General features: G+C 45.8%; 1 protein-coding gene across 2 annotated transcripts in view; it reads right to left on the bottom strand.

The window, feature by feature from the left end:
• LOC146036515 (extracellular calcium-sensing receptor-like) overlaps positions 1-22,197 on the bottom strand; it is a 43,441-nt gene that overhangs the window by 16,898 nt on the left and 4,346 nt on the right. Inside the window, exons 1-2 of one of the 2 annotated variants that reach the window (XM_083160494.1) lie at positions 15,381-15,503; positions 315-412 (exon numbers count right to left, since the gene is read on the bottom strand). The gene's annotated coding sequence lies outside the window, so the exon portion shown is untranslated. Of the gene's footprint in view, positions 1-314; positions 413-15,380; positions 15,504-22,197 lie in introns of those variants that run through there. The other variant, XM_083160495.1, reaches the window with a different exon arrangement.

Below are 22,197 nucleotides of genomic sequence, written 5' to 3'. Positions count from 1 at the left end.
CATCTCTCATGTGCTGGGACAAGGCCTAAGTGACCACATTCATGTATTGAGATATATTATTAATGAGTCAAAATTCAAATGTAAAAACATCTACAATATCATATACAACGTCACTCATAGGAGGCTGTTGCTAGGTAAATATGCAAGATCTTCAGCTTAAAATATCCTGAACAGTTAATGCAATAGATTTTAAACCCTAATTAATCCACATTTGCACCATATATAATAAGGGATGACATCAATATCCCAGCGGTCAGAAGGCCAACAGCCAACATAAAGTAAAAAAAACAAAAGGTTTAGTATTCATAGTGTACCTTCCTCCCTTTAATACCCAGGATCTCTTGTGAGGAATTGTCTATTAGCAGACGGCTTCCAGCAATGTCTCCTCTGCCTCTCAGTACACGGATCACCTCTGGATAGAAAAAAGTTATACCCAATACTGGAATTACAAAATGATATGGCGCGTTTCGTTGCCAAGTGATTGCGACTTCATAAGGGGAATAATACTAGAAAGTACCTGCATCTAATTAAAATGATTGTTTTAAATACATTTTTATATATCCTACAGCAGTTACCAATGTACCTGCCGCTATCCAACTTTAATAAGCCTAGCATCATCATTTACTGTATATGGAATAATAAAAGGGTAAAAATTTAAATGAACACTCTAATGCGAAAGAATGGGCAGGGTGGGATAACTCTTCCCAATTTCTAGATTGTACTACTTTGCAGGTCAATTAATGCACATAAGAGACTGGGTGGTGGAGGACACCAGCAGTAACTTAGGCCCTTATTCTAGTTCACTCTTTCTGACAAAATCCTTCTTAGATGGACAAAACCATGTGCACTGCAGGTGGGGCATATGTTACTTGTGCAGAGAGAATTAGACATGGGTGGGGTTTGTTGAAGTCTAGGTACACACACGCCATTTTGTGATAGTATGGCCGCCATTTTGGTTCGCAGAGTTGCGCAAATAAAGTTTCCATACCCGAGTATGTGTGACAATGTGGACCAGAAGAGTAGACATACTATCACACATAAATTCATAATAACACACTTACACGAAATGAAATATAGTTAAAAGGTTTAGAACGCCACACATAGCTTAGTTAGCCCTGCACACACCTGTCTATATCGTGTTTAGTACCGTTCCGCTCAGTTCCTTATGCGAAGTATTCCGGTCATTGCGAATATGTCGCAATGTACATTGCCCGATAGTTATGGACATAATCCATAATCCAGAGACAGTTTCTGTTGTAAGTAGTTAACAAAGGAAACTAGCTCAAACCGGTTCTTATCCTTGCTGACGCCGAAACCACCAAACAAAGGACTCTTAAAGTTCACTCCCCTGCACCTGGTCAGACCAGGTACAGCGTCTAACCTCCAATCACAGTGGACCGGACATATGATCTCTGACCAATGAGAATGGCCTTTGACCTCCCCCTTCTGACCCTATAAGATAGGCGACCCGGAGCAGGCTCGCTCTCTTCGGCACATCTACTTTCCCTGGACCTTCCTACCGGACTATAGTTCAGTCCTGAACGATAGTGAGCTCTGACCGGACTGCGCTTCGCTTACTAGATGACCACGGTAAACGGTTGCATTTTCATGGTATTTATTCTTATAAGTATTGTTGGCTGATTGTGTCTTGTAACTGTATTCTTTCCCCTTAGTAGAGTCTGTTTAGTATTCATTGTTAGTATATTGTATTACCTGTTATACCTGTTTATTCTTATTTCTGTAACCCCCTTTTTTTGTCCGTTAGGGACTTAAATACAAACCTTTTTATGGAGTTCTAATCTCCTTATTCCTATTCAGTGGTCGTGTCTGTTTATTCGCATAGTAGCGATAAGGTACATTGCGGACTCTGTCCTTTAAGGTATATTCGCAGATTAGAGACAAAGTACTGCGAAAGGATCTCGTATTAAGGTATTGGTTCTTGGTGCAAAATACACAATAAAAGGTACGCTACGCTGCGCTACGTTTTTGTTCGCACGTAGTTAGGTATAAAGGGTAAGCAAGTTACGGACACATTACGTAAACTGCGCTTTTCACTCATTGTCTCTCTGGTCATATTTAATCGCCATTAACAATTGGGGGCTCGTCCGTCCGCTCCACATTCCAGAACTCAGTACCAGGCGTGCGACCCGACCTATACCAGCAAAAGGGTGGAAGTATTATCCATTGCTGGATAGGCCAGGTCCGCGGCGGTGCGGGGTTCGGGAAGTGCTAGCGCTGAACCCGGAGTACAATGGGTGAAAGCCACGTGTTTTAAAGTATATCATACCTAAGTGTTTAGTAAACTGTACTTCTGCCTGCCACAAGTAGTTTAACGGGGTATAGTGTCTTGGGTTGCTTGTTTATTACAGTATATGTACCACGTGCGATAAGGTTCGCACACGTGGAATCTGTGTTTATTATAGTACATAGAGGATCCCCTCTGTGCAAAAACTATAATTGTTTATTGTTAGTTACCGCAAAAACAGGGACTCCGCCACGTGGCGACAAGTCCTGGGCCTTTTGCAGTAACGTAAAGCGTCTATTGTGTATTACGCAAGGTGCGCGCGCACGTGCCCATATCGGGAAATTTTCGCATCTTTGTACGTGATTTACGGATTAAGTGCGGGATTTATTTCGCATCTTGATACGTAACTTTCGGACGGAGTTAAGGGATTTATTCCACATTTAGGCGCAATTACTGCGTATAGCGAAACCCGAGTGCAACCTTGCAAATACACTATAGAACACGTGGGTGGCCGATTCATCGGCGGCCTGTGAACAGCGCATGTACACACGTGGATGTTCATTGGTACTGCACACGCAGCACACATAGGAATTAAGAGGTGAACAGTATTAAACCACTAGCTTCATTTAAACAGTATAGTAATATACTGCGAATGAAGCGGTGATTAATAAAAGAAAATAAGTTTATTTTTTTCTTTTTGTTCATTTTCTCATAAGCAAGCAACTCAAGCATTATTTTAATAGATTCCTATAGTTTATTATAAGGGATTTATACCTGCATAAGAATCTAGTGAAAAGCTACCGGCCTGGGAAAAATTTTCTGTACAAAAATATTTCAAAAATAAGCGTAAGACCAAGGTGTAACTAGCGCCCAGTGTGAAAAATAACTGAGGCGGACGGGTGTGAGACGGACACGACCCAAGCGCAGTGTAGTCCAGTGTAGGACAGGTCCAGTTAGGACAGAGTGTACGTGCCGACGTACACATAGGAACTGCCCCTTCAGTGGAATTAATTCCGCTAGGAGGGTACAAGAAGATATATCGGAACGCACTTGTTTCCGATTAGCTACTTTAGAAATCCGATTTTTGGGGGTATAGGAAAGCAAGTTTGTTATACCCTGGAAAAATTGTGCCGCGCCAAGCAAGTTGGCTAGAAGTTCGCTGCTAGTTGAAAGACTTGGTGATTGAGTATCATACCTCGTATCCTTCGCACCTGCTTGACTGTGGGATGTTCTAGGAAGCTGTAGAAGTGAGTGTTTGGGGAGCTCTCAGATAAGTAATAACCCACCGATATCTATTAAGCTGTGAACGTTTATTCCTGTAACTATGGGTAATAACGGGTCACGCTGTGATAACGTGCAGGATAGGGAGGAAGCAAGCCGGCCAAGAGGATCGGCTGCTTTTATTATGTGCAGGAAGCACGGTGAACTCGCAGTTGTTTACCAAAATAAATGGAGAAAAATGACACAAGGCAGCAAGTTAGAATTTCCCAGTGTTGGTAGCTTCGACCCAGAAATCTTATCGGCAGTAAAAGATGAAATATGCCTACTCTCCAGTCGTAAGGAGAGAGTGAAGCATATAAATATTCTTAAATTGTGGCAGAAGGAAGGACAGGAACAATGGGGAACCAGAAGTCTGGCAGTATCTGATGCAATCAGCCACAATAAAAATGCAAATGCAACCGCTGCCACAATAGAATCAGCTCCCCCACCCCCATATGTGCCGAAGGGGTTAATGTCTCATAAGAAAGACCTAAGTAATAATGTATCCGTTACTAACTTGTATCCTGTCTTATCCCCTTATAAGGAAACCCGAGAGGAGAACGAGCAGCTGTTGGCACTGGCCGTCTCCCATGCAATTAATATGCTTGAGGGTAAAGCTCAACCCGCTGCTGGGGCTCCAGCACAGGAGGAGGAGGCAGCTGGTGCCAACGGCATAGAATTGGACTCAGGTAAGGATGCACTACACAGCACAGACACAGACGACTCCCAAGCAGGTCCCAGTAATGCAGAGGTGGTACAAACATACCCTGTACGCACACTGAAGGTTCCCTATGGTAAGGCAGACAGAGAGGGTGTGATACCTACCAGAAAGATGACCATGCTAAACCCATGGACACGGTTAGAGCTGCGGTCCATCATTACAGATTTCCCTGATCCTAGGAAAGATCTGGCATTGTGCCGGAAATTTGTAAGGGATCTAGGAAACTCTGATGAGCCCACCAACAAGGATTGGAGAATCATGTTGAGGGCCTGTCTCCCCACTCACATCGACATCCCGAAATTCATTCAGGATAGTGGATTGAAAGTGGATAAGGAGATAAATGATGAGATCAACCAGGAAAATATACGCCTGATTAACTTACAGTTGGGAGTATATTTTCCAGCGGCAGTAGAATACAGCAAGATTTTCACTATAAAACAAAAAGATGACGAAACTGCTGCTGATTATTTTACAAAGGCCTTACTGGAGGTATCAAAATACACTGGTGTCTCCGAGCCTAAGGACGACCCCCACCTGAGGGAGATGATTGTCTCTGTGCTGGTGGAAGGGCTTAGGGAAAACCTGAGAGCCAGAGTCCAAACTTCTTTTCCAAATTGGCGTGGAATGACAGTGGATGCCCTACGGGAATCTGCTGTGGACCACGACCGCAACATTAAGAAGCACAGGGAACTGCAAACTGACAAACTGATGATGGTTAGCATCCAAGCCCTTACTAATGCCCCAAACAAAGCTGCATACCAACCACGAATCACCAGGGACACAGGTAGAAAGCCAATTATCTGTTACAACTGCAATAGGGAAGGTCATTACTCAGCTCATTGTAGGGCAGGAAACCCCAGGAGTTACCAAACACATAAGCGAGAATGGGAATCTCACAAAGGAGAGACACGGAGATACCCAGCCCCTAGACAATGGGAGGAGACAGACAGGTCACGCAACATGCCTCCTCCCCATCTGATGGCTGACACTGTGCTAAGGGCAACCCAGGTCAGACCATAGGAAACAGGTCATACCTGTATCCTACAGCCAGTTAGACTAACACAACACCTTGGAGAGGAACCTCAGGTGAAGGTTGATATAGCTGGAGTAAGACAAACCTTTTTGGTTGATACAGGGGCGGCCAGATCTGTTCTCAACACTCCTCTTCACTTGGGTTTCACTAACCAATCAGTAGCGGCAATTGGGGTAACAGGAAAAATACAACATTACCCACTGACGAAACCAGCGGAGGTTACAATCGGGCCTCTGCATACCAAACACTCTTTTCTGTTGGCTGCAGCGGCCCCGACTAACCTCCTGGGCAGAGATTTACTATGTAAAATGGGATGTGTCATCTATTGCACTCCCGATGGGGTATTCCTAGATACTCCTAAAAATCTTACACAAGAAGTGCAAGATATGCTGGACAGTCCTCAGAGGCTAATGTTGTATTCCACTGTTGTAGAATCAAATCCATCTAGGGTAGCTGAAATTACAGCACAAATACCGAGTTCCCTTTGGACTAAAGATGGACAGGACGCTGGGCTAATGGCAAATGTAGCTCCAGTAGAAATCCGCTTAAAAGAAGGCAGGATAGCCCCAAAAATACCGCAATACCCTTTAAAACCTGAAGTTGAGCTAGGAATATTTCCAGTGATCCAACGATTGCTCCAACAAGAAATCCTAGTTAGAACTTCCAGCACGGCCAATAGTCCCATCTTTCCTGTGAAAAAGAGCGGGGGGAGGGGCTACAGACTAGTGCAGGATTTAAGAGGGGTAAACAAGGTAGTTGAGAGCCAATTCCCCGTAGTGCCAAACCCAGCTGTCATCCTAATGCAAATCCCACCTCATTGTACTCATTTCACAGTCATTGATTTGTGTTCAGCATTCTTCTCCGTCCCTTTGCATCCTGACAGCCAGTATCTGTTCGCCTTTACTTACAGAGGAGTACAGTATACCTGGACACGACTTCCCCAGGGGTTCATAGACAGCCCCAACATCTTCTCCCAGGCCTTGCATGATTGTTTACAATCCTTTCAACCCATGAGTGGTTCGATACTGATACAATATGTCGATGACTTGTTGTTGTGTTCTGGGTCACTGGAGTCATCAGTGGATGACACTAGACAGCTACTGATGCATCTCTCAGAGACAGGACATAAAGTATCAAAGGATAAGCTGCAATTATGCCAGACCAGGGTTAAGTATCTGGGACACTGCCTTACCCAAGGGCTGAGACACCTCACCGACGACAGAATCCAAGCGATTCAGAACATGGTACTGCCACAGACCCAGCATCAGATCCGTACGTTCCTAGGCATGTGTGGATACTGTCGCAATTGGATCCCAGGATTCTCTATTCTGGCATTACCACTGCAAGAGATGGTTTCCTCAACTAAGCCTGATCGGGTCTCTCATACTGAGGAATCTGAGCTGGCTTTCGAGGAACTAAAGGTGAGCCTAACCAAGGCCCCAGCACTGGGAATGCCAGATTATGGGAAACCCTTTGAACTGTACGGAACTGAATCAGGTGGGTGTGCGGCAGGAGTGCTTGTACAAAAACATGGTGATGCCAACCGACCAATAGCGTACTACAGTGGCCAGCTGGACACAGTAGCACGCTCACTCCCAACTTGCTTACGAAGTGTGGCTGCAATAGCACAACTAGTAAGTAAGAGTGAGGACGTAGTGTTGGGACACGATTTAACTGTTCATGCTCCCCATGCTGTCTCTGCCCTCCTAAATTCTGCCCAAACACGTCATGTGTCCTCAGCACGGTTCACTAAGTGGGAACTGGCGCTGATGGCCCCAGTAAATATTACCATCAAAAGATGCAACACACTAAACCCAGCCACATTCCTTCCTCATGTGCCTTCCAAGGCACAAAGGGTGGAGGGTGATGGGAATGTTGCTGAATATGGTAAAGCAGAGTTTAGTGAGAGTGAGGACAAACATGATTGCATGTCCTACCTGAATCAGACCTTCACAGCACGTCCTGACATAAGCGACAGCCCATTAAGTGAGGTAGACATAACCTTATTCACAGATGGTAGCTGTCATAGACAGACGGAGACGGGAGAGCTTTGCACAGGCTACGCGGTAGTAGATGGAGAAGGTATTGTGGAAGCTGAACCCTTAGGACCACCTCACTCAGCGCAAGTAGCAGAACTGGTGGCACTGACCAGAGCATGCGAACTGGCCAAAGGGAAATCAGTGAACATATATACCGACTCCAGATATGCTTTCGGAGTAGTCCATGATTTTGGAGCCCTATGGCGCCTCCGAAATTTCATGACGGCGGCTGGCACACCAGTGGCGCATGCGACGTACATTAGGAGACTTCTGGGAGCTATCCAGCTTCCAGACAGAGTGGCTGTTATCAAGTGCAAAGCTCACACATCAGAGAAAGACCCGGTGTCACTTGGTAACAGCCGCGCTGATGAGGCAGCGAAAAGGGCCGCATGCCCTGTAAATATTTTTACCCATCCCACCAACCTTTGTACACTGAACATGGTATCCACATCCAAACTGATAGACATGCAGAATTTGTGTTCCCCACAGGAAAGAGCAGTATGGAAGTCGAAGGGATGTGGCCAAGAGTCCACCGGACTTTGGAGAGATGGACACGGGAAACCAGTGGCCCCCAGAGCATACCTTCCTAGTCTAGCCGAGGCGGCCCATGGGCTGACACATCTTGGGAAGGAAGGTATGTGCAAGCTGGTAAAGGCCTACTGGTGTGCACCAGGGTTCGCTTTTCAAGCAAGTAGAGTGGCAATGTCATGCCTCACCTGCTTGAGGAAGAACGTTGGAAAAGCCATCCCAACAGAGCCATCCCACATCCCTCCTACAGAAGGCCCTTTCCAGGTAATACAAATCGACTTCATACAGTTACCACCCTGTAGAAATTTGAAATATGTATTGGTTTGTGTTGACATGTTTTCCAGCTGGGTGGAGGCTTTCCCCGCTGCCTCCAACACTGCTACTTTTACAGCAAAGAAAATATGTCAGGAGTTTGTCTGTAGGTATGGTATCCCAAAGGTCATTGAGAGTGACAGAGGCACTCATTTCACAGGAGAGGTCTTCCAAATCATGTGTAAACTCCTGGGGATTAATAGTAAACTTCATACTCCATATCGTCCCCAGGCGAGCGCCAAAGTTGAGAGAATGAATGGTACTATTAAGAACAAATTGGGTAAAGTTATGGCTGAAACAGGGTTGTTATGGCCAGAGGCATTGCCTATTGTGCTGTATAGCATTAGGACCACTCCCAGGACTCCGCTCAACTTGTCCCCCTTTGAGATATTGTTTGGTCGGCAGCCACACATCATGATAGACCCACAGGATGATCTAAAATGTAACAATGAGTTAACTGTACAGTATATCCTAAAGCTAAACAAACAGCTAAGGGAGCAACAAAAGCAGCTGAAGTTACTGAACCCTGATATGCCTACCGAGAATTGTCATAATCTTAAACCAGGAGACTTTGTTATGATCCGAAATTTCTTACGCTCAGGTTGTTTGATAGACCGTTGGGAAGGACCGTACCAAGCTTTGTTGACCAGCACTACATCAATTAAAGTCGCAGAGAGAGAGACTTGGATACATTCGTCCCACTGCAAGAAAGCCAGTAACCCAGAATCCCAGTGTGCAGAGAGCGAGAGAGAAGAAGTGTCGCTAGAAGCATTGTTTCGGGAACACTGAGAAGCAGCCAAGGTCGAGCAACCTGAGCGAACAAAGGTCTAAGAGCAGAGCAAAATAAAAGTCCCCTGGTAGAGATGATGGAAGGACTCCAAGCAAAAGGTTCACAGTTATGCATATATGTCTTTGTTTTCTTTCTGTGTTCTTCTCTTCATCCTAAAATACTCGGTGGCTGCCACATTCTAGAGCGATCGGAGCGGAGTTCTGACAGTGTAATAATGGACCCAGATATGGGTGAGGTAGAATCCCTAAACCAGCTTGACACTTTGCCCATGACAGGAGAAGGTAAAAGGTATGAGGAAAACGTAGTTCAAGGGCTATGTGATGATTTATTGTCTGGTGAGTACTGTGTCTGTAGATATTGTCAACCTAAAATGGAAGAAGGATGCATCCAGCGATGTCAGTCGACCAGTAAGGCAACTACCGGCCAACATCCCTTGAGTGATTACCACTCATTAGTGGGTAAGGTTTTAAACCAAACAGAATGCTGGGTGTGTTCTCAAGTATTACATAAAAGGAGTAGTGTAGGCCTAGTCCCATATCCGCTTAATATTTCAGAGATAAGCGTATTAAATAAGGGGAGGCCATTGGATAAGAGATACCTGTATACCAGGTCCCCTAGTCTTAGATTACACCCATACCAAGTGGATAAATCCCTGGTATGTATGAACTTCTCAAGTTCCAGAACAATCGGTACTTGGGAAGTGACATGGCAAAACCAGACAATAACTTACTCCCAGCGTCCAGATGGAGAGCCCATAGATAAAGAATTATTGTTAAAAATCCGAACCAGTGGAAGACACTATAAATATGTTTACACGGTGAAGAAAAGTAAAATGATGGCCGGCAGAGTATCAGCCGGCTACTGTAATATGATCCTCCAGCCAGAAACATGTGAGGAACGAGTCAGGGAGCAGGGGACGGGGATGTTCTTATGGATAATGTGTGACAAGATAATGAAATACTCTGTCCCTTATTTTCTCCCTGACGATGTTTATTATATTTGTGGTAGAAGGGCGTACAAATGGCTCTCCATGAACTACGTTGGTATTTGTTATCTAGGCAGAGTGTTACCGGAAGTGATGACCCTCACACACGATGAGATGATGAACATACACAGAGGTATTTCTCCTCCTTACACTCATACCCATTATGACCAAATCCATAAAAGGGATTTAACAATAAGAAAAGAACCCCTAGCTTCTGAAATGATACACGAGTCGTTCGGTATCCAATTCCTCATTGCATTAGATATCACCCATACCGCCAGAGGAGTTATCAATTTTAAGTATATACAAGCATTAGCGAGCTTGGTAGATAACATCACTGAGATTTATGATGACACTTTTAGATACACTGGGAAGGAGTTGCAAGCGTATAAAAGAGAACTAGTCCAACATCGGATGGTATTGAACTATCTGACAGCCATGACAGGAGGATATTGTGTCACCCTCTCTACACAGTTTGGGGTGAAATGTTGTACATATATCACCAACAATACTGAAGACCCAGAAGAAATCATCGATCACCGGATGGATGAGATTCTTCAGCTTAAATGGGAATTTAGAAGGGAACATAATATCAGCCTGGCAGAAATAGGTAACAAAGTTAGCGAATGGACCTCCTGGTTGAATCCAATGCACTGGTTCTCTGGTTTAGGAGAATGGGCGCAGGGGATCATAGCTAGCATAGGAAAACTCCTTCTCTGCATCGGTGGTGCCATCATAGTCTTTGTGCTATTGTTCAAATGTTTAAAAGTGGTGACCCGGGGAAAGGCAAAACGTACCGAAATCATGAGTGTAAGAACGAGAGATACAGAGGAAGACCAGGGTTTGGTATATGACCCTAAAATCGAAACCACCTCCCTTTAAAGAAACCATATTTGTGAACGTGTATATGTTGTAACCACCCCTGTTTTTATTTTTATCCCAAAATTGTACATTATCCTTCGTGACCCTGAGTAGATTGTTCGATAAATGCGGCCCATCGTTTGTCCATGATCCTGGATCGGCCGAGAGCAGATGGTTTACTCCCCTTATATGTGTATTTCATGTATCCCAATTTCTCTGTTAGGATTATGAATTTCTGTTTTGTCGTGTGAAATGTTTTGTATTGTAACAGTTTTATATTTACTGTTAAAGGGTGGACTGTTGAAGTCTAGGTACACACACGCCATTTTGTGATAGTATGGCCGCCATTTTGGTTCGCAGAGTTGCGCAAATAAAGTTTCCATACCCGAGTATGTGTGACAATGTGGACCAGAAGAGTAGACATACTATCACACATAAATTCATAATAACACACTTACACGAAATGAAATATAGTTAAAAGGTTTAGAACGCCACACATAGCTTAGTTAGCCCTGCACACACCTGTCTATATCGTGTTTAGTACCGTTCCGCTCAGTTCCTTATGCGAAGTATTCCGGTCATTGCGAATATGTCGCAATGTACATTGCCCGATAGTTATGGACATAATCCATAATCCAGAGACAGTTTCTGTTGTAAGTAGTTAACAAAGGAAACTAGCTCAAACCGGTTCTTATCCTTGCTGACGCCGAAACCACCAAACAAAGGACTCTTAAAGTTCACTCCCCTGCACCTGGTCAGACCAGGTACAGCGTCTAACCTCCAATCACAGTGGACCGGACATATGATCTCTGACCAATGAGAATGGCCTTTGACCTCCCCCTTCTGACCCTATAAGATAGGCGACCCGGAGCAGGCTCGCTCTCTTCGGCACATCTACTTTCCCTGGACCTTCCTACCAGACTATAGTTCAGTCCTGAACGATAGTGAGCTCTGACCGGACTGCGCTTCGCTTACTAGATGACCACGGTAAACGGTTGCATTTTCATGGTATTTATTCTTATAAGTATTGTTGGCTGATTGTGTCTTGTAACTGTATTCTTTCCCCTTAGTAGAGTCTGTTTAGTATTCATTGTTAGTATATTGTATTACCTGTTATACCTGTTTATTCTTATTTCTGTAACCCCCTTTTTTTGTCCGTTAGGGACTTAAATACAAACCTTTTTATGGAGTTCTAATCTCCTTATTCCTATTCAGTGGTCGTGTCTGTTTATTCGCATAGTAGCGATAAGGTACATTGCGGACTCTGTCCTTTAAGGTATATTCGCAGATTAGAGACAAAGTACTGCGAAAGGATCTCGTATTAAGGTATTGGTTCTTGGTGCAAAATACACAATAAAAGGTACGCTACGCTGCGCTACGTTTTTGTTCGCACGTAGTTAGGTATAAAGGGTAAGCAAGTTACGGACACATTACGTAAACTGCGCTTTTCACTCATTGTCTCTCTGGTCATATTTAATCGCCATTAACAGGTTTTACTTCGAAGTGAGATCTATATTGCAGCGTAAAAATAAAGCAGCCAGTATTTACCCTGCACAGAAACAAAATTATTCACCCAAATCTAATCCTCTCTGCACATTTTACATCTGCCCCCCTGTAGTGCACATGGTTTTGTCCAACTAAGAAGGATTTTGTCAGAAAGAGTAAACTAGAATAAGGCCCTTAGTTAGGATATTAGTAGCCCAGGGAGATGTAAATGGTGGAGTCATCTGTTATGATCTATGAAATATTGGGCTTGTTTCAGACCTCCTAGCAAGGCTGCAATTTTTGCAGGGAGACAAAACCATGCTGCACTGCAGGTGGGGCAGATGTAACAGGTGCAGAGAGAGTTAGATTTGGGTGGGGTGTTCAAACTGAAACCTTAATTTCAGTGTAAGAATATAGCAGTCAGTATTTATCCTGTACAGCAGGGGTGGGGAACCTCAGGCCCGGGGGCCGTATGTGGCCCCCGGAGCCAGGCTGAGTGGCCCTCCCACCCGCCCGGCAGTTTTGCGGGGAGTCAAGTACAGGGGAATTCTCTTGAGAGGTCGTAGTTCTCGCGAGATTCCTCTTAACCAACAGCAGCCGGAGACTGTCAGTCCTATACAGTGGCAGCCGTCGGAGCGTGGGACGGCTGCAGCAGGACAATTTGTAAGAGAAATTTTTACATATGGCCTCCCAAGGATTTTCTCCCCATATGAACGGCCCTTCACACAAAAAAGGTTCCCCACCCCTGCTGTACAGAAACAACATAACTCCCCCTAATCTAAACTGCACCGGAGAATATTACACTGTCAAAACACAGAGTAAAGGCAGTATATAATTGGCCAATGGGTACTGCAGGGGAAGTGGATTAATATAAACATAAATAAATAAATATAAATATCTATCTATATATAGATTGATATATAGAGATATATAAATAACTAATGAAAAGCCTGTGTTTGTCCCTCTGTACCTTACTCTGTAGGAGCCCACACAACCTCAGTGCTGCCTCTGAATAAAAACCCTCCCATGACGAGGCCGCTGCTGCTGCTGTCCTCCATGGGCCTAAGAAGCATATAATGAGCTCCAGCAAGCAGAGCTCAGCACTCGCCGCTCAGCCTCTGACCTCCTGTGCAAAGTCTCATGAGACTAAGAGCCTTATTTTGGTTCATTCTTTCTGACAAAATCCTTCTTAGATGGACAAAACCATGTGCACTGCAGGGGGGGCAGATGTAACATGTGCAGAGAGAATTAGATTTGGGTGAGTAATTTTGTTTCTGTGCAGGGAAAATACTGACTGGTTTATTTTTACACTGCAATATAGATCTCACTTTGAAGTAAAACCCCACCCAAATCTAATTCTCTCTGCACAAGTAACACCTGCCCCACCTGCAGTGCACATGGTTTTGCCCATCTAAGAAGGATTTTGTCAGAAAGAATGAACCAAAATAAGGCCCTAAGTCAACTCTCAGAATGCACTGCAGTCAGTGTGTCTTGGCTCCTGATGCTCAGCACCATTAATAATTGTCACATTGGCAGATAGGTGAAGCTGCAGCACTAGCCCACTCCCATGCTAAAAACCTTTAGCTAAAAAAAATATATTTAAAAAATACACGCCAACCACAGGGGATCCTAGATAGAGGGGGCCCAGAGGTGCTGACCCCCCCCCCCCCCCCCCCTTAATCCGTCCCTGCACCCATACCCCTTCCCTGTCAACAGCTCACACTGCACTGACCATGCTGGGGGGTAAGTACATTGTAATATATCATATGTATATCGTAATGTACATGTATATGTAATGTATGTAAGTATTGTAATGCTCTGGACACTGCTAAACAATCTTATTTTCATTCTCTCATCTCATCTCTTGCCACTAACCCCAAGCGACTTTTTAATACATTTAAGTCACTTCTTTACCCTCCCTCACCCTCCCCACCTGCTAATATCAGTGCGCAAGAGCTTGCTTCCTTCTTTAAGGAAAAGATTGCTAAAATCCAAGATGAAATGGCATGCTCTTCCTCAGCCAGTGACTTGCTTACTTCCTTTCCTGAGCCTTTTCACACTTACTCCTCGTTTGACCTCACAAGTGAGGATGAAGTATCCACACTCTTCTCATCTTCCTACTCCACTAACTCTCCTCTTGATCCTATACTCTTACAAGTCAGTAAAGCTCTGTCTCATGTGCTTATCCCAAGCTTAACTAATATCTGTAACCTCTCTCTCTCTCTACTGATGTCTTTCTTTCCCGCTAAAGCATGCATTTATTACTCCCATTCTAAACAAACACAATTTTGAGCCAAACTATCTCTCTAACTACCATCCTATCTCTCAGCTCCCATGCCTCTCCAAGCTACTTAAGAGACTTGCCTTCACTCACCTCACACACTTTCTTAACTCCTACAACTTATTGGATCCACTTCAGTCAGGCTTTCGCTCTCAACACTCCACAGAGACAGCACTAACTAAAGTAGTCAATGATCTGGCCACTGCTAACTCTAAAGGCCATTTCTTGCTTCTTATTCTTCTAGATCTCAGCTGTCTTTGACACTGTCGACCACTCTCTTCTCATACAAACACTACAATCCCTAGGTCTTCAGAACACAGCCCTTTCTTGGTTCTCATCCTACCTATCTATTCGCTCTTTCAGTGTTCGGTTATCTGATTCTACCTCCTCCTAACTAATCAACTCTTTTGGATTTTAGTATCATCTGTATGCTGACGATACTCAAATCTATTTATCCTCCCTGGAAATGTCACCATCAGTATTACTCCGTGTCTCTGAATGCCTTTCTGTCATTTCATCTTGGATGTCATCTCGCCACCTCAAACTCAACAATTCCAAAACAGAATTAATTGTATTCCCACCAGCCAAGAGTAGTTACCAACCTGATATCTCTATCACTGTTGAGAACACAACAATTAATCCTACTCCACAAGATGGCTGCCTAGGGGTCATCCTCTACTCCCAACTGTCCTTCATTCCTCACATTCAATCCTCTAAATCGTGTTACATGCATCTAAAAAACATATCCAAAATTTGTCCGTAGCTTACACAAGACACTGCAAAAACTCTAATCCATGCACTCATTATATCACGCATTGATTACTGCAATGGCCTCCTTACCGGTCTTCCTAAGATAAGACTCTCACCACTACAATCCTTTCTGACTGCAGCTGTGAGGCTGATCTTCCTGGCTAGACGCTCATCGCCTGCTGATCCGCTCTGTCAGTCCCTCCATTGGTTGCCTGTATATTACCGCATTCAATATAAAATTATTTTACTTACATACAAAGCCATTACTCTGACTACACCGACTTATATCTCTTCACTTATCTCAAAACATATCCCCACCGACCTCTCCACTCTGCACAACATCTGCGTCTCTCATCCACACTCATTACTCGCTGCCCTTCCACGCACATTAAGACTTTCCTCTAGCCTCCAAAATTTCAAGCGTTCCCTGAAAACTCACCTCTTCGGACAAGCTTATCATATTCAGGACCCCCACACAACCTTCAGTAGTGTTCAGATCTAATTGCATCCCATCAGGACTGTCCTGTAATCTGGTGGGACTGCCATGCTATGGAATTCTATCCTTATGTATCCCTCCTGTTATCCCTATAGACTGTAAGCTTGTGAGCAGGGCCCTCCTACCTCCATATAGGTTTGTTTCTACCCAGTCTGTTTAATCACTGTTGTTTCCAATTGTAAAGTGCAACAGAATATGCTACGCTATATAATAAACTGTAAATAAATAAATAATAAATAATAAGGATATATATATCTAGGAGGTTGCAGCAGAGAGAGTAAGGGCAGGGCAGAGAGAGAGCAGCATTGAACAGAAAAGGTTCAGGACGACGCAGAGCAGTTGGTGCACTGAGGTGACCTGGTGTACCCTGGGTCCACTTACTTACTTAATACATGTTCCCCACTGTCATTTACACCTGCAATACCCAGGTTTCAAGAACTGCCTGGTATTAGCTCTGCACCCTAAGCCATTCAATAAGAGCAAAGCTAGTTTGTAATGTGATTGACCATGTTGTGCTTTATAATTGACCTCCATAGAGATTATGGTGGAGATGTATCAAACCAAATAAAGAGTGTACACATGTGGAAATGTCTCCCATAGCAACCAAACCGGCTCTACCTATCAATTTATAGAATGTACTTAAAAATGCTAACTACAAGCTGATTTGTTGCTACAGACAACCTCTCGTCTCTGGGCCAGATTCTCTAAGCTTCAAAAGTGATAACATGGAGAGTGATAAACAGACAGCCAATCAGCTCCTACCTGTCATGTCACAGACTGTGCTTGAAAAATATTAGGCAGGAGCTGATTGTCTGGCTGTTTATCACTCTCCAGTTTATCACTTTTGAAGCTTAGAGAATCTGGCCCTCTGTCCGTTAGATTGTTGGATACATTTCCCCCTGTGTCTTTCTTTTGTTTATGTGGAAGAGAGGAAGCTGCTGAGTATCACAGGCCAATGGTGACAGTCGGAGGTAGAGGTAACTTACCTGCTGGGAGCAGCCGCTGTGGCACCTGATCTGGTCGGGATGGAGCTGTCCACGGTTCTGATTGATGCTTAGATTTATATTGTGACCGATCCGGAGGGAAAACATTTCCTCGCTGCGCTGGGACTTTCTGCAACGCCTCTTATCCTGCCGCTAGCTTGTCGCTGTAATTATTCTCAGCTTCTACACCGTATATTTACCTTTGATGATTATACTTTCTGAGCTATAATTGTACTATATTGTATAATTATAATGTAACATACATCATCATGGTTATTGCTGACAGAAATCCACTGGGATTGTTTTAAATCTTTTTATCTCAAAGGCCAGATCCAAGTAACATAGGGTCACATATGAATCATTTATAATGTAACTTTATTTATCAGAGGGAATATACCCCCCCAAACTGTGCACTGTCATGGGCTTCACTTGTGATGAAAGTAAAAATATGTAATGCAAAAAAAAAAAAAACAACAACAATGAGCAACACGTAAATCCACGAAACATAAAATATCAATTATATATAGGAATGTGCTTGTTATTTGTGTGTCAAAACACTCCTACTGCATTGGTGGGAAAAGGTACTTCACATTACTATGCTGTTACATAATTTGGCTCATTTAATGATATAACTCTCAGTCTGTGGCTTCCTGCTGCCTCCATTCCCTTCCTCACATCATGTCACTGCCCCTGTCACATGCAGCCCTGTCCTCACTGACACATCTCTCATATCCTGACATACTCTGTGCTGCTGTGAACACTGCTCCTCCCACTATATAACTCTCAGTCTGTGGCTTCCTGCTGCCCCCATTCCCCTCCTCACATCATGTTACTGCCCTGTCACATGCAGCCCTGTCCTCACTGACAAATCATTAATCTCCTGATATACTCTGTGCTGCTGGGGACCCTGCTTCTCCCACTATATAACTCTCAGTCTGAAGCTTCCTGCTGCCTTCATTCCCCTCCTCACATCATGTCACTGCCCCTGTCACATGCAGCCCTGTCCTCCCTGACACATCACTCATCTCCTGATATACTCTGTGCTGCTGGGGGACACTGCTCCTCCCACTATATAACTCTAACACTGTGGCTTCCTGCTGCCCCCATTCCCCATTTCACATCATGTAACTGCCCTGTCACATGCAGCCCTGTCCTCACTAACACATCACTCCTCTCCTGATTTACTCTGTGCTGCTGGGGACCCTGCTCCTCCCACTGTATAACTCTCAGTCTGTGGCATCCTGCTGCCTCCATTCCCCTTCTCACATCATGTCACTGTCTCTGTCACATACAGCTCTGTCCTCACTGACACATCACTCATCTCCTGATTTACTCTGTGCTGCTGGGGACCCTGCTGCTCCCACTATATAACTCTCAGTCTGTGGCTTCCTGCTGCCTCCATTCCCCTCCTCACATCATGTCACTGCCCCTGTCACATGCAGCCCTATCCTCCCTGACACATCACTCATCTCCTGATATACTCTGTGCTGCTGGGGGGACACTGCTCCTCCCACTATATAACTCTCAGTCTATGGCTTCCTGCTGCCCCCATTCCCCATCTAACATCATGTCACTGCTCTGTCACATGCAGCCCTGTCCTCACTAACACATCACTCCTCTCATGATTTACTCTGTGCTGCTGGGGACCCTGCTCCTCCCACTGTATAACTCTCAGTCTGTGGCTTCCTGCTGCCTCCATTCCCCTCCTCACATCATGTCAGTGCCCCTGTCACATGCAGCCCTGTCCTCACGGACACATCTCTCATCTCCTGATATACTCTGTGCTGCTGGGGACCCTGGTTCTCCCACTATATAACTCTCAGTCTGAATCTTCCTGCTGCCTTCATTCCCCTCCTCACATCAATTCACTGCCCTGTCATATGCAGCCCTGTCCTCACTAACACATCACTCCTCTCCTGATTTACTCTGTGCTGCTGGGGACCCTGCTCCTCCCACTGTATAACTCTCAGTCTGTGGCTTCCTGCTGCCTCCATTCACCTCCTCACATCATGTCACTGCCTCTGTCACATACAGCTCTGTCCTCACTGACACATCACTCATCTCCTGATTTACTCTGTGCTGCTGGGGACCCTGCTCCTCCCACTGCATAACTCTCAGTCTGTGGCTTCCAGCTGCCTCCATTCCCCTCCTCACATCATGTCACTGCCCCTGTCACATGCAGCCCTGTCCTCACTGACAAATCATTCATCTCCTGATATACTCTGTGCTGCTGGGGACCCTGCTCCTCCCTCTGTATAACTCTCAGTCTGTGGCTTCCTGCTGCCTCCATTCCCCTCCTCACATCATGTCACTGTCTCTGTCACATACAGCTCTGTCCTCACTGACACATCACTCCTCTTCTGATTTACTCTGTGCTGCTGGGGACCCTGCTCCTCCCACTGTATAATTCTCAGTCTGTGGCTTCCTGCTGTCTTCATTCCCCTCCTCACATCATGTCACTGCCCCTGTCACATGCAGCCCTGTCCTTCCTGACACATCATTCATCTCCTGATATACTCTGTGCTGCTGGGGACCCTGCTTCTCCCACTATATAACTCTCAGTCTGAAGCTTCCTGCTGCCTTTATTCCCCTCCTTACATCATGTCACTGCCCCTGTCACATGCAGCCCTGTCCTCCCTGACACATCACTCATCTCCTGATACACTCTGTGCTGCTGGGGGACACTGCTCCTCCCACTGTATAACTCTCAGTCTGTGGCTTCCTGCTGCTTCCATTCCCCTCCTCACATCATGTCACTGCCCGTCACATGCAGCCCTGTCCTCCCTGACACATCACTCATCTCCTGATATACTCTGTGCTGCTGGGGGACACTGCTCCTCCCACTATATAACTCTCAGTCTGTGGCTTCCTGCTGCCCCCATTCACCATCTGACATCATGTCACTGCTCTGTCACATGCAGCCCTGTCCTCACTAACACATCACTCCTCTCCTGATTTACTCTGTGCTGCTGGGGACCCTGCTCCTCCCACTGTATAACTCTCAGTCTGTGGCTTCCTGCTGCCTCCATTCCCCTCTTCACATCATGTCACTGCCCCTGTCACATGCAGCCCTGTTCTCACTGACAAATCACTCATCTCCTGACATACTCTGTGCTGCTGGGGACCCTGCTTCTCCCACTATATAACTCTCAGTCTGAATCTTCCTGCTGCCTTCATTCCCCTCCTCACATCAATTCACTGCCCTGTCATATGCAGCCCTGTCCTCACTAACACATCACTCCTCTCCTGATTTACTCTGTGCTGCTGGGGACCCTGCTCCTCCCACTGTATAATTCTCAGTCTGTAGCTTCCTGCTGCCTCCATTCACCTCCTCACATCATGTCTCTGCCTCTGTCACATACAGCTCTGTCCTCACTGACACATCACTCATCTCCTGATTTACTCTGTGCTGCTGGGGACCCTGCTCCTCCCACTGTATAACTCTCAGTCTGTGGCTTCCTGCTGCCTCCATTCCTCTCCTCACATCATGTCACTGCCCCTGTCACATGCAGCCCTGTCCTCACTGTCACATCACTCATCTCCTGATATACTCTGTGCTGCTGGGGACCCTGCTCCTCCCAATGTATAACTCTCAGTCTGTGGCTTCCTGCTGCCTCCATTCCCCTCCTCACATCATGTCACTGCCCCTGCCACATGCAGCCCTGTCCTCACTAACAAATCACTCATCTCCTGATATACTCAGTACTGCTGGGGACCCTGCTTATCCCACTATATAACTCTCAGTCTGAAGCTTCCTGCTGCCTTCATTCCCCTCCTCACATCATGTCACTGCCCCTGTCACATGCAGCCATTTCCTCCCTGACACATCACTTATCTCCTGATATACTCTGTGCTGCTGGGGGACACTGCTCCTCCCACTATATAACTCTCAGTCTGTGGCTTCCTGCTGCCCCCATTCCCCATCTCACATCATGTCACTGCCCCTGCCACATGCAGCCCTGTCCTCACTGTGACATCACTCATCTCCTGATATACTCCGTGCTGCTGGGAACCCTGCTCCTCCCAATGTATAACTCTCAGTCTGTGACTTCCTGCTGCCTCCATTCCCCTCCTCACATCATGTCACTGTCTCTGTCACATACAGCTCTGTCCTCACTGACACATCACTCATCTCCTGATATACTCTGTGCTGCTGGGGACCCTGCTTCTCCCACTATATAACTCCCAGTCTGAAGCTTCCTTCTGCCTTCATTCCCCTTCTCACATCAGGTCACTGCCCCTGTCACATGCAGCCCTGTCCTCACTAACACATCACTTCTCTCCTGATTTACTCTGTGCTGCTGGGGACCCTGCTCCTCCCACTGTATAACTCTCAGTCTGTGGCTTCCTGCTGCCTCCATTCCCCTCCTCGCATCATGTCACTGCCCCTGTCACATACAGCTCTGTCCTCACTGACACATCACTCATCTCCTGATTTACTCTGTGCTGCTGGGGACCCTGCTCCTCCCACTGTATAATTCTCAGTCTGTGGCTTCCTGCTGCCTCCATTCCCCTCCTCACATCATGTCACTGCCCCTGTCACATGCAGCCCTGTCCTCACTGACACATCACTCATCTCCTGATATACTCTGTGCTGCTGGGGACCCTGCTCCTCCCACTGTATAAATCTCAGTCTGTGGCTTCCTGCTGCCTCCATTCCCCTCCTCACATCATGTCACTGCCCCTGTCACATGCAGCCCTGTCCTCACTGACACATCTCTCATATCCTGATATACTCTGTGCTGCTGGGAACACTGCTCCTCCCACTATATAACTCTCAGTCTGTGGCTTCCTGCTGCCCCCATTCCCCTCCTCACATCATGTTACTGCCCTGTCACATGCAGCCCTGTCCTCACTGACAAATCACTCGTCTCCTGATATACTCTGTGCTGCTGGGGACCCTGCTCCTCCAACTATATAACTCTCAGTCTGAAGCTTCCTGCTGCCTTCATTCCCCTCCTCACATCATGTCACTGCCTCTCTCACATGTAGCCCTGTCCTCACTGACACATCACTCATCTCCTGATTTACTCTGTGCTGCTGGGGACCCTGCTCCTCCCACTATATAGCTCTCAGTCTGTGTCTTCCTGCTGCCTCCATTCCCTTTCTCACATCATGTCACTGCCCCTGTCACATGCAGCCCTGTCCTCACTGACACATCACTCATCTCCTGATATACTCTGTGCTGCTGGGGACCCTGCTGCTCCCACTATATAACTCTCAGTCTGTGGCTTCCTGCTGCCCCCATTCCCCATCTGACATCATGTCACTGTCGTCACATGCAGCCCTGTCCTCACTAACAAATCACTCATCTCCTGATATACTCAGTGCTGCTGGGGACCCTGCTTATCCCACTATATAACTCTCAGTCTGAAGCTTCCTGCTGCCTTCATTCCCCTCCTCACATCATGTCACTGCCCCTGTCACA

This window comes from Crinia signifera, chromosome 9 (genome assembly GCF_055691185.1).
Source record: "Crinia signifera chromosome 9, ASM5569118v1, whole genome shotgun sequence".
Classification (NCBI taxonomy): Eukaryota; Metazoa; Chordata; class Amphibia; order Anura; family Myobatrachidae; genus Crinia; species Crinia signifera.
This window is presented reverse-complemented; position numbering and strand designations above follow the sequence as displayed.